General features: G+C 52.1%; 1 long non-coding RNA gene across 1 annotated transcript; it reads right to left on the bottom strand.

Annotated features, from left to right (window-relative positions):
- Positions 1–4,779: 4,779 nt before the first annotated feature.
- On the bottom strand, positions 4,780–7,692 carry LOC102148599 (uncharacterized). The gene is made up of 2 exons (XR_288526.4): positions 7,053–7,692; positions 4,780–6,493 (listed from the first exon to the last, which is right to left on the bottom strand). It is a non-coding gene; the product is annotated as an uncharacterized lncRNA (long non-coding RNA).
- Between the last annotated feature and the right edge of the window lie 2,683 nt (positions 7,693–10,375).

Raw genomic sequence — 10,375 nt, 5'->3', positions numbered from 1 at the left:
TTGGGAAACTGTCAACATTTAATAACCAGAAGCAACTTTTCCTAGTCCTCTGTGCATTAAGTCCCATCGCAATCCACATTCCACAGACAAAGAGTGGAGGCTTAGAATTTAAACAACTTGCCCAAGGCCACTCAGCCAAGAGCTGGCAGGACTGGGATGGGAGTCCAGCCGGGGAGGCCTTGACGTTCACCTCCCTTCTCTAACCAGCGGGCTGCACAGCCTCTGGGTCTGAGGTGTGCCTCAGGGCTATCTGTTCCCCTTCTACAGCTGCTGAACTCCAAAACGTTAGCCAGGAACCCGGCTGCCCAGGATCGAGAGGACACGCGTGGCTTTCCTGGCAGCTACACGGGGCAGTGACTCCTTTCTGGCCAATGGAATGTGTGGGAAGTGATATGGCCAACTGCAGGTCATGCCCTTACAAGGAAGGGGCACGCCCCCCCGGCCCCCCTTTCCTGCCCGCACAATGTGAGTTTGGAGATAAGCCATGGTGGCCTGGCAAGGACTAGAGGGAGGTGAGGGAAGCATGCTGGGTGCAAAAGTTAAGGAGGTGCTTACTTTCAGGGTTGCACGATGCAGACCAAGAATGAATGCTTTGTTAACCTTTGCTCCCCAGGCACCTCACTGTGCTCCTGGCTGTGCATGTTGGACCGTGTGGAGAAGGGCAACACCCTAGGAACGGGGGAGCCTCTGCTAATATCACAGAGCAGAGCTGCCATCTCAATCATTGCAAGTCAAATAGCGGGGCAGAGGTGGGGGTGGGGGGTAGTCACTGTGGCCAGTGTGTGGAAAAATGGCCTTGTTGGCAGGCTCACACTGTCTCAGGCTGCTTTCTCAGCAGGAGCTGAGCCACCCGATCTCCCCAAATGCACTTCTGTCCCTCCAATCGATTCTCCAAGTGACAGCTGGAGCAATCTTTCCAAAACAAGATGCTTTCCCATTGTTATCAGAATCACACAAGAATAACAAGCAGGAGAGCATCTTTCATTGGCCCACGAGGTCCTGCCCACTCAGGTCCCTTCCTTCCTCCATAGCCCTCTCTCACACCACTCTCTGATTCCGCCACCTGGCTTCCTTGGGTTCCTTGCAGAGCGCCACCACAGCAGATAGATAGGAGCTGCCTAGAACACCTTCCCTGCCCTCTCTCTTTGCCTCCTTATTTGCCCCCATCCTTCAGGTCTTAGCGGAGGTGCCACTTCCTCGGGGACACCTTCCCTGACACGCTGCAGGTCAGCTCCCATCTGATGCATGCCCATGGCACCCTGTACTCTCTCTTCATAGCACTTCTTAGAGCTGTAGGTCCCTCCCATGGGCAATTACATCACTGTCGTCTCCCCTCGAGACTGTGGGGATACCAGGGCCATCTCTGTCTCATTCACCTTGCCTTCCTGTGGGTCTAGCACCGTGTCTGGCCCCTGGTGATGTTCAATAAATATGTGATGAATGAGTAAACAACCGAGGCTCTGGGGCTGTGCAGGAACCCGGGCACGATTGATGTGTCTAACACAGCAAAGGGCCCTGTCAGAGTGACGCTTCTGAGAAACGGTCCTCACCCGAGTGACACCCTCTGACTCTGTCTGGTTTGGTTCTCACTACACTAGTTCCAAGGAAATCACAGGAAGCCTTCAGAGCTTGTCACCACCCTTTCCTCTGTCCCAAGTCCAAGCTTATGAACTACCTATCTGCTATGGACAAGCCACACCAACCCTCTGAGCCTCAGCCACACCCCATGTAAAGTGGGGAAATTCATGCCCATTCTACCTTTTAAGATTATCTCAATTCTCAAGATGAGATAATATGAAGGAACATGTGGTGAATTAAAATCCTTTGTCACTCCTCCCACTGAGAAGTGGGGTCTATTTCCTTCGTCCCCTGATTCTGGGCTGGGCCTGTGACTGCTCTGACCAGTACAATAGGGAAGACGTAGCTTCACGCCAGTTCCAGGCCTAACCTTTAAGAGAACTGGCAGCTTCTGCTTCCTCCCTTTTGAAACCTAGCCACCATGCTACAAGGAAGCCCAAGCAGCCTGTGACAAGGCCCACAGGATGGAGAACTAGAAGGCCAGGCTCAGCCCTCGCCGGGCTTGCAGCGGACGGCCAGCACCAATCTCTCTGCTGTGTGGGGGAGCTTTCTTGCCCCAGCTGAGCTGCTCCATCAAGCCAAAATTGCAAAACTGTGAGCAAATTTTAAAAAACAAGTTGTTGTTGTTTTAAGCCAATGAACTCTTGGGAGGGAGGGAGATATGGGGGTTACCAGGCAACAACAGATAATCAAAGCAACAATCTTTGGCCTACTCTGGTTCTTAATACCTTCATTTATTTCAAACTCGGGGTAGTGGTGTCTCCCCAGGGCAGTTCTGGAAGTATGTGTTCATTGGGGGCATATTTTTGTTTGTCACAGTGACCAGGTTTGGGGGGTGGATGAGATTGTGCTACTGACATTTAACGTCCATGGGGCCCGGGATACTGAATGTATTAAATGTCCTATAATGCTTGAGATATCCACCCACAATGAATTGCCCTACAGGAAATGGCAACAGGGCTCCCACTGAAAAGCAAGGCACAAAATGAAGAGCCTGAATGGAAAAGTGGTTTAAAGATAAAGATGAAATAAAAATATAAGGATTTGATGTAAACTGCTTTCTCAGCAAAGAAAAACAGGGTTCATCTTGCTGCCAACTTTAATGGCTTTGAGTGGCTGGCTGGAAGGTTGTATTGAGATGCCTTAAAGGATGCGTATGGAATCAGCAAGGACATGGTGCCGTGATCAACTAGTGATGTCTGTCACTGGCAAGGGAAGGGAGAGTGGTGGCCTTTAAGTAGGGTGATCACATAATTTAACATCCAAACTGAAATTCTATGGCAAGGAAAAGGGGGCACCTATTAATAAGTACACTGGTACAACAGGCACAAACTAGGATTGTCCAATAAAACCGGACATGTGGTCACCGCACTTTTATGCCATGGATGTCATCCCCAGTACATCCTGATATGTATGTAGTTCAGAGACAACCCAAATAGGGGCTGTCCAGACCCACAGGCCTCTGAGATCCTAAACGTTAATTTTTCTTTTAAGTACTCTGTTTCAGTGTGTGGTTAGGTATGAAGAATTGTTCTAAAGAACACATTAAAAATTAATTAAAAGAGTTTCCTCTAATATTTAATCTTACCAGCCATGTATTCTGAGTGATGTATTCCCAGTCAGCGTGTCAAGGCCTGAATAATTAAAAGAGAAGGGGAGTGCGATTCAGCCCCTTGACGAGCCTTTCTGGGGGTTTAGACACAGCGCAGAACCCGGGAACTGCATCTCCCAAGGAAAACTTCTGCATTGAACGGCAGGGTCCAGTCCGGTGGAGACACCAGCCGCCGGCATTCATCACGAGGGTCGATGCAGTCCAAACGAGCAGTAGCTCAGAGGGAGATGGAGACGGATGCGGCTCTGCTCTCATCCTGCCTCCTTCCTCTCAGGAAGGGGGAGGGGAGGGGTGGTGACTTATGGGAAGCTTCCCAAGGCTCCTCATGAGCTGGGAGCTTCTGTGTTTCCTCACCTCTGAGACGCGCTTCTTCATTTGGTAACGTTTCGGAAATGGAGATGTGACTTAAAATCAATGGGAGGATTGAAGGTCGTATTTCTTGGGAGATGTTCCAGAATGAGGGTTAGGAGCAAGCCACAGTCCGGGCTGTGGAGTCACACTCCGTGCTCTGCTGTTTCCCGCCATGTGGCCCTGAGCAAACCACACCCCTTCTGGAGGCCTCAGGTGCCTCATCTGTCAATCGAGGCTATTAATAATAGGACCAAATCGACAATAAATGAAAGAGAGTTTGAGCATAGCGCTTGGCAGGTCGTAGGCCCTCAGCATATGTTAGCGATTATTTCTTTTTGTTTATCCTCTGCATGCTATTGTTAAATTGCTGGTGTATCTAAAAATTGACATCATCTTCAGTGTGTCTGCAGGACTGCCGGTTCAGAAAGAGTTCAGAAACAACCGCTTCTACGCTCGCTCTATGGGACCACCGGAGTATTGATTATGGCCTATTTGGGGGGTGTTGGGGAAGGGGGATTCATATGGGATAGCAGGACTTCATTTGACATTATTTCTACTCAGCTAAATGAAGATTCTCCAGGAGCAACCTCCTCCCCACTTCCAACCCTCCTCCTTCCCACAATTGATGCACGAGGCCCAGGACCCAGGCTTCCTTTTCTTTTAGCAGAAGGAATTCGTCCTGAGGGCAGGGAATGGAAAAGGGGGGCAAAAAGAGGGAGGGTAATTTTCACCTGGGCTCTTGTACATACAATAACGTAGGTGGTCGCCGCTTGTTGTGGCCCATGAGGAATGTTGGAGATCCGATGGTCCCGAGAAGGTGGAAAACACAAGTTTTGGACCCAAATAGACCTGAGTCTGCCTCTCAGTTTCCCATCAGTTCCCCACTCCATCCCATATGGGTGTTGGGATGATTTACAGAAATAACTCACGTCTAGGGCATCAGGCACAGCCGGTCTCCCAGTAACCCCCTAGGAAAGGTTAGCTATTATTGATGAAACCCAGAAGTCGCTCAGGCCCGTAGAGGAGAGGGTTGTTAGGGGCAAATACCAGAATCCACTCGGGCTGCCTTAAGCAGAAAAGAATTCATTTGAGGGGATCAGATGGCTCCCAGAATCCCTGGGAGGGATAAGGAAGGCCACTCTGAAGCATTGCCACCAGGAGCAATGTCCACACCGTAGGGACTTCCCCTGAGAAAACATCCCTCTCCTGTCATTGCCAGAAGCTCCTCAGACTCAGAACCAATGCCAGGGGCTCCACACTGCTGCCCCTGAGGTCACCGTGCTTGCCAGGAGGACAGGTTCCCAGTGTGCGGCCACTTCCTCATGGCGCTCAGTTCTGAACCCTAGGCTCCCACGGATGCATCGGCTTTGCAGAACTCTGCAAGTTATGTTCCAGAATGCAAGGGAATCTAACAATGTGTTTATTCTTCCTTCTGTCTTGATTAAGGCAGGACTCAAAATGTGGGAAATTACCCAGAATGTAGGGAGAGGGCTCCTGGGTGATGGGCAGTCACAAATGACCAGTGTGTGCTCCAGGCTACTCTATCCCTTGGGATTTGGGTAAACTTGGCTCAGAGCCCTGTATCCCAGCCTGCGCAGTTCCCAGCCCCTCTGCACAATTTCAGGAGACTATCCACCTTACTTCCCCACTCCTGAGTCTACTGTGCCCGTTCAGTGTGGACTGAGCATGGACCTTGGCCCCATCACTTGTTTCACAAGAAATCCTGTCACATACGAGGATTTCGTGGTTTCATGATTTTCAGGAAGACTTAAAGAGGAGTCTTTGGGGGGGATCACTGTGTCCACAGCCCAGCCTTCTGTCACCTGTCCCCTTGCCTCTGCTGCCTCCCAAGAGCCCAGGCTCCCAGCTCATGACTCCCACCTCAAGTGGGCCCCTGGGAGTAACCACCTGTCTTCCCTATTATTTGGGGGAGCAGTCCCACCAGACTGGCTGGCTTCCCCAGGCCTGTGCCCAAGAATTCTGCTTAATACTATTTTCTCCACCTTCATTGTCACCGATGTCATCTTCTCCTTGAGATGCTGTGTCAGTTTTTGAGGGCCTTCATGGTCTTCAAAATTTACCACGTGGTCGAGGAGTAGCTACTGGTCCATTTAGCTCGAAGATGCCAACACCTGACCTTCTCTTTGTGACCAGGAAGAGAAAGCAGCTGCCCTTTGAGTGTCGTTCCATGGGTCTCCCGGAAAGCTGAGCTAAGATGAGACCCGAGACGATACAAGTTGTCGATTTAGGAGCTGATCCCAGGAAGCACCAGCAGGACAGTAAGGAAGGGAGATAGGATGGGAGGACGCCCATTAAGGGAACGTTAACAAACAGGTTACCACTGTGGGAATGGGGCTCAGTCCCACTGGACACATCTGAGAGATGTGTGTCCCACAGCTCAAAACTGTCCCACCCAGGGGTGAGGAAGCTGGGTGTTTACCCAGTGACTCCCAGCCCTTGTTGGCTGTGGGCTGCTCCCAGGGGCATTAATCCTTGCGCAGTTGCAGCCCGCTCTGTGCCCAGCTGAGCTGACTTCTGCATTCAGAGAAAGCCTGCAGCCAGAGAGACCCTGGCGCCCGTGAAGACCCCCACTGTGTACACCACGCTGCAGAAGAGTTCCAGGGCAGCCCGGAGAAGCTGGACAGGCACTGACCGCATCTACTACGATGAGGCGCTGTCTTAGTTTCCGTCACCCCCGTAACAAAGTACCCAAAACCAGGTGGCTTAAAACAATGGAAGTTTATTCTCTCACAATTCTGGAAGCTAGACGTCTGAAATCAAGGTGTCCGCGGGGCCAGGCTCCTTCTGAAGTCTTTATGGAAAGCCCTTGCGCGCCTCCCCCAGCCTCTGGCAGGTTTTAGCAATTCTTGGCATTCCTTGGCTTGTGGCAGCATCTCTCCCTCTGTCTTCACATGGCCGTCTTCTCCTTATCTCCGCTCTGTGTGTCTACCTCTGTGACCAAATTTCCCCCTTTAATAAGGACACCAGACCTATGGGATTAAGAGCTCACCTACTCCATACAACCTCAACTAATCACAATGCATTGACCCCGTTTCCAAATTAGGTCCCATTCTGAGGCACTGGGGGTTCAGACTTCAACACATCTTTTTGGGGGGGCAGATAATTCAGCCCGAAATAGGCACCGGACACATGTCATGTCCTCTAATCCCGACAGCAGCCTGCAAGGCAGGTGAGACTCTCCCGGTGTCACAGGTGCAGAAACGGAGGCTGGGGGAGGAGGTGGGGGGTGAAGGAACCCACCAAGGATGCCCAGCCCGGAAACTGCAGAGCTGGAAGCTGAGTGCAGCTCTGTGTCAGGCTGAAGTCTCATGTGCTCTCCTCTGAACAGTCACTTCTGGTTTGAAGGAACAGCAGGCAAGGGTGTAGGCACTCATGTCAGACCACCCAAGTTCAAATCCCACCGCCCCTGCTCACTCTTGCCAGACCTCGGAGGCTCAGCTTCCTAGTCTGAAAAATGGGCATCAGAACAGCACCACCAGCACAGACTTACCGCGAGGATCAATGAGGGTAATGGGTGACAAACATTTCATCGAGGGCGGGAACATGGTGAGCGCACGGGGAAGGTTCCTGCCTTTAATGCCATCACAGTCCCATTTAATACTCCTGCACCTTCACATCGCCACTCGAGCCCCTGCACACCATCCAGGATCATTTTTGTCTTTTACTCCTCGTCACAGCTGCCCACAAGTGGCTCCAGGCAGGGACCCGCGGGGCTGCAGGGCCGGGTGGCGCCAGCATCCTCCCAGTGCCCCCGCACGCCCCGCCCCCCACGCCCAGCTTGCTAACGCCCCCGTTCCAGGCGGCTCTGTGAGAACAGCGATAAAAACAGCAGCTCTTAATCTCCTGCCTGCCGCCTGTGGCTTTATCTCAGCCCCTCCTCCTGGGCTGCTGGGGGCTGGAGGGGAGATGGGCAGATTAAGAGCAGCGTTTCCGACATGCCCTCCCACCTCCGGCAAAGTGGGGCCCGCCGCCAGCAGACTTCCTCAAAGCCCAGCGAGGCCGCCGGAGGAATGCGCGGCCTCCCTGGCATGGCAGACATTCAAGGAGCCCACAAAGACGCTGTTATGAAAACGCTCCCGAGCTCGGGGTAGGACGGGAGAGTTTCCTTTGCCATCGGGATTGCACATTTCAAGAACAGGAGCTGGGCGACAGAATGCACGCCTGTGAACACACACGGCTCATAACTAATTCATTTCACCTCCTCCTATTGGAAAAATATTGCAGGGGATGTGGGGGGAGGGAGTGGGGCGGGCGGAACCGCTGGTCTGAACAGGTAGCTGTTTCTTTGCCTGGGGCTCAGCCTGGCTGAGAACCAACCTGTCAAAAGTGGAAGTTGAAGGTCAGGTAACTATTGTGCCGTCAACAGCCAGCTTGGCGTTCCTCCGAGTGACCTCCCAGACTGGCCTTCTCTGCCTGCCTTCTGTGTGGTCTTTTCATTCTTGGACAGGATTGTCTTTGAACAGCTAAAAACCAGAAATAGAGCTGAGGACCACAACTTAGCTACTAGGCACTTCCCGGCAACTCCTCACATGTCCCCCTGCTCAGGATGCCGGTGGTACCCGCCAGGGCCTGCGCCAGGGCCCCTCCCTCCCCTCAGGCACCTTACAGTCCAGCGGGGAGGGGGCATGTCGACAGAAGAGGATAAAGTAAGTGTGCGCCTGGCTTACTGTGGGAGAACAGGAGAGGAAAACCTAGCCCAGCCTGGCAGTCAGGGAAGCTTCCTGGAGAAGGGGACATCCCAGAGGAAATGTGAAGAATGAATAGACATTAGCAGGGAGAACTGGAAGTACAAAAAGAGCATGGCACATTCTGGAATATTCTGGAACGTGAGGTTGCAGAGGAGGGGGGAATGTTGGGAGGATTAGAATTAAAGAAGCAAAGGAATTATAAAGAAGTAACTGCAGAGTTTAGTACCTGAGGGGACACTCACTTAAAATTACAATGAAGTACCATCAGCTAAAAATTGTCATGGGTAAATTTTACTTGATAGAAAAATATTGTAAGTGCTTTCTTGCATTCTATCACTTATTCAGGTAAATAAATATTTGCTGAACATCAGCTACATAGCAGGCGCTGTGCTAGTTATTGGTGATTCGAAGGTCGTTCAGACCAGATCTTGTCTTCAAGGAGTTCTAGTAGCTAAGGTTTATCACGCTCACAGCCCCAGGCACTCCACATGTCCTGTCCCACTTACTCCTGTCGAGACTGCCTCCTGAGTGGAGGTGCGTGGAAACTCAGCATGCTTTTCCCCCCAACTCACCCGGGTCCCCGTGTCAAATGGGCAGGACTCAGCACAGGTGCACCAGAGAGCTGTGGGGGTTTATGAGATGATTGCAATGCATGCAAGGGGGCAGGAGATGGAGAAAGGAAGGGACAGAGACAGAAACAAAGACGGGAAGAGAAAGCGATAGAAAGATAGAGAGAGTCAGACACATAGGGAGAGAGAGAGAAGGTGGGAGGGAAAGAGGCAGACACAGGCAGATAGACCAAGAGAGAGACAAATGGGAGCAAGGCACAGGATCATTCACAGAAACAGAGAGAAAGAGAAAGAAACAGAGAGAATGACACACTCAGAGTGACAGAGAGACTGGGAGGGGGTGCCCGCAGCTGAGTTCTCTCCTAAGAAAACCAGGGCCCCAGTCCCCACCAGTGGAAGTCTGGGCTGGCCAGTGCTCCAAGTGTCCCTAAGACCCAGCTGAGTCAGGGCCAAACCACCAGGAGGGGCACAGGGCCCTGATAAACCCAGCCCAGTGGAGAGAGGGCCGGCCATGGGAGAACTGGAAGGAGGGGCTAGCTGCAGTGGCTCGCCAGCTCTCCTGCAAGGTTCCCACCTCATTTCTGCCCACCGGGCCCCATACGCCCAGCCCTGGCCCTCACCTCAGGGACAGGGTGCTGGCCTCACAGTTAAGGTCAGAGAGCAACATCCAGGGCTGCACCCTTCAACTGGCAGCTGCATGGTCCAGCCAGGGAAGCAGGCCAAGAAGTCCATCTGAAGAAGCAGGCTCCAGGGCTGCTGTGTTTGGAGTCCCACGGGACATCTGAGGCCCTCAGCTGAACAGCCACTGTATGTAGCAGGCTGTGTATGCGCCAGGCCCTGGTCTAATGGCCAGTGTTATTAAATGCTCCCTTGGTGCCAGGCACTGCATTCTTACAGTAAGACAGACACTGGCAGCAGCCCATTTTACAGATGTGGAAATTGAGGCCCAGAGAGGTTAGGGACCTATCTAAAGCCACACAGCCAGTACACTTAACTGTAGGTTCGCTGCTACTGTGCTAGGCATTTTTCATTCATTATCACAGAAATCCTTGAAGTGAGTATTAGGACCCACATTTTGTAGATTCAGAAAATGAAGGGTAAAGAGGTTAAGCATGCACAGGTCACAGAATCTGTGAAGAGGAGAGCTGGGATGAGGACCTTAGCATGCTCCGCTCTGAACCTCTTTCTTCCACATCCCGAACTCCAGGACACACACCTTTTTGGCTGGGGCCTCAGCATCCAGGACTCAGCAGAAAAACAGGGGAGACATTCAGACAGAGACACACGGCGCCACACCCTGCAGGGCACCCACCTTCCGCAGCACTGTTGCAGCCAGCAACTTGCCCCCAGCCTATTCCTTGGTGCCAAGGGCCCTTAACCTGGGGCCACAGAACCCAAAGAATCTGTGAGAATTCAGGGGTCAGCCGGCTTGGGCGGAAAAAAACTAGATTATTCTTTCACTAACTTCTAACCAAGATTCAGCATTTGCCTCCGTTGCAAATGTCGGCGAGAACTCACAGCAGGATTAGCGGCACCTGCGACTTTGTCACCAAAGA

The sequence above is a fragment of the Equus caballus genome, chromosome 16 (assembly GCF_041296265.1).
Source record: "Equus caballus isolate H_3958 breed thoroughbred chromosome 16, TB-T2T, whole genome shotgun sequence".
Taxonomy (NCBI): domain Eukaryota; kingdom Metazoa; phylum Chordata; class Mammalia; order Perissodactyla; family Equidae; genus Equus; species Equus caballus.
This window is presented reverse-complemented; position numbering and strand designations above follow the sequence as displayed.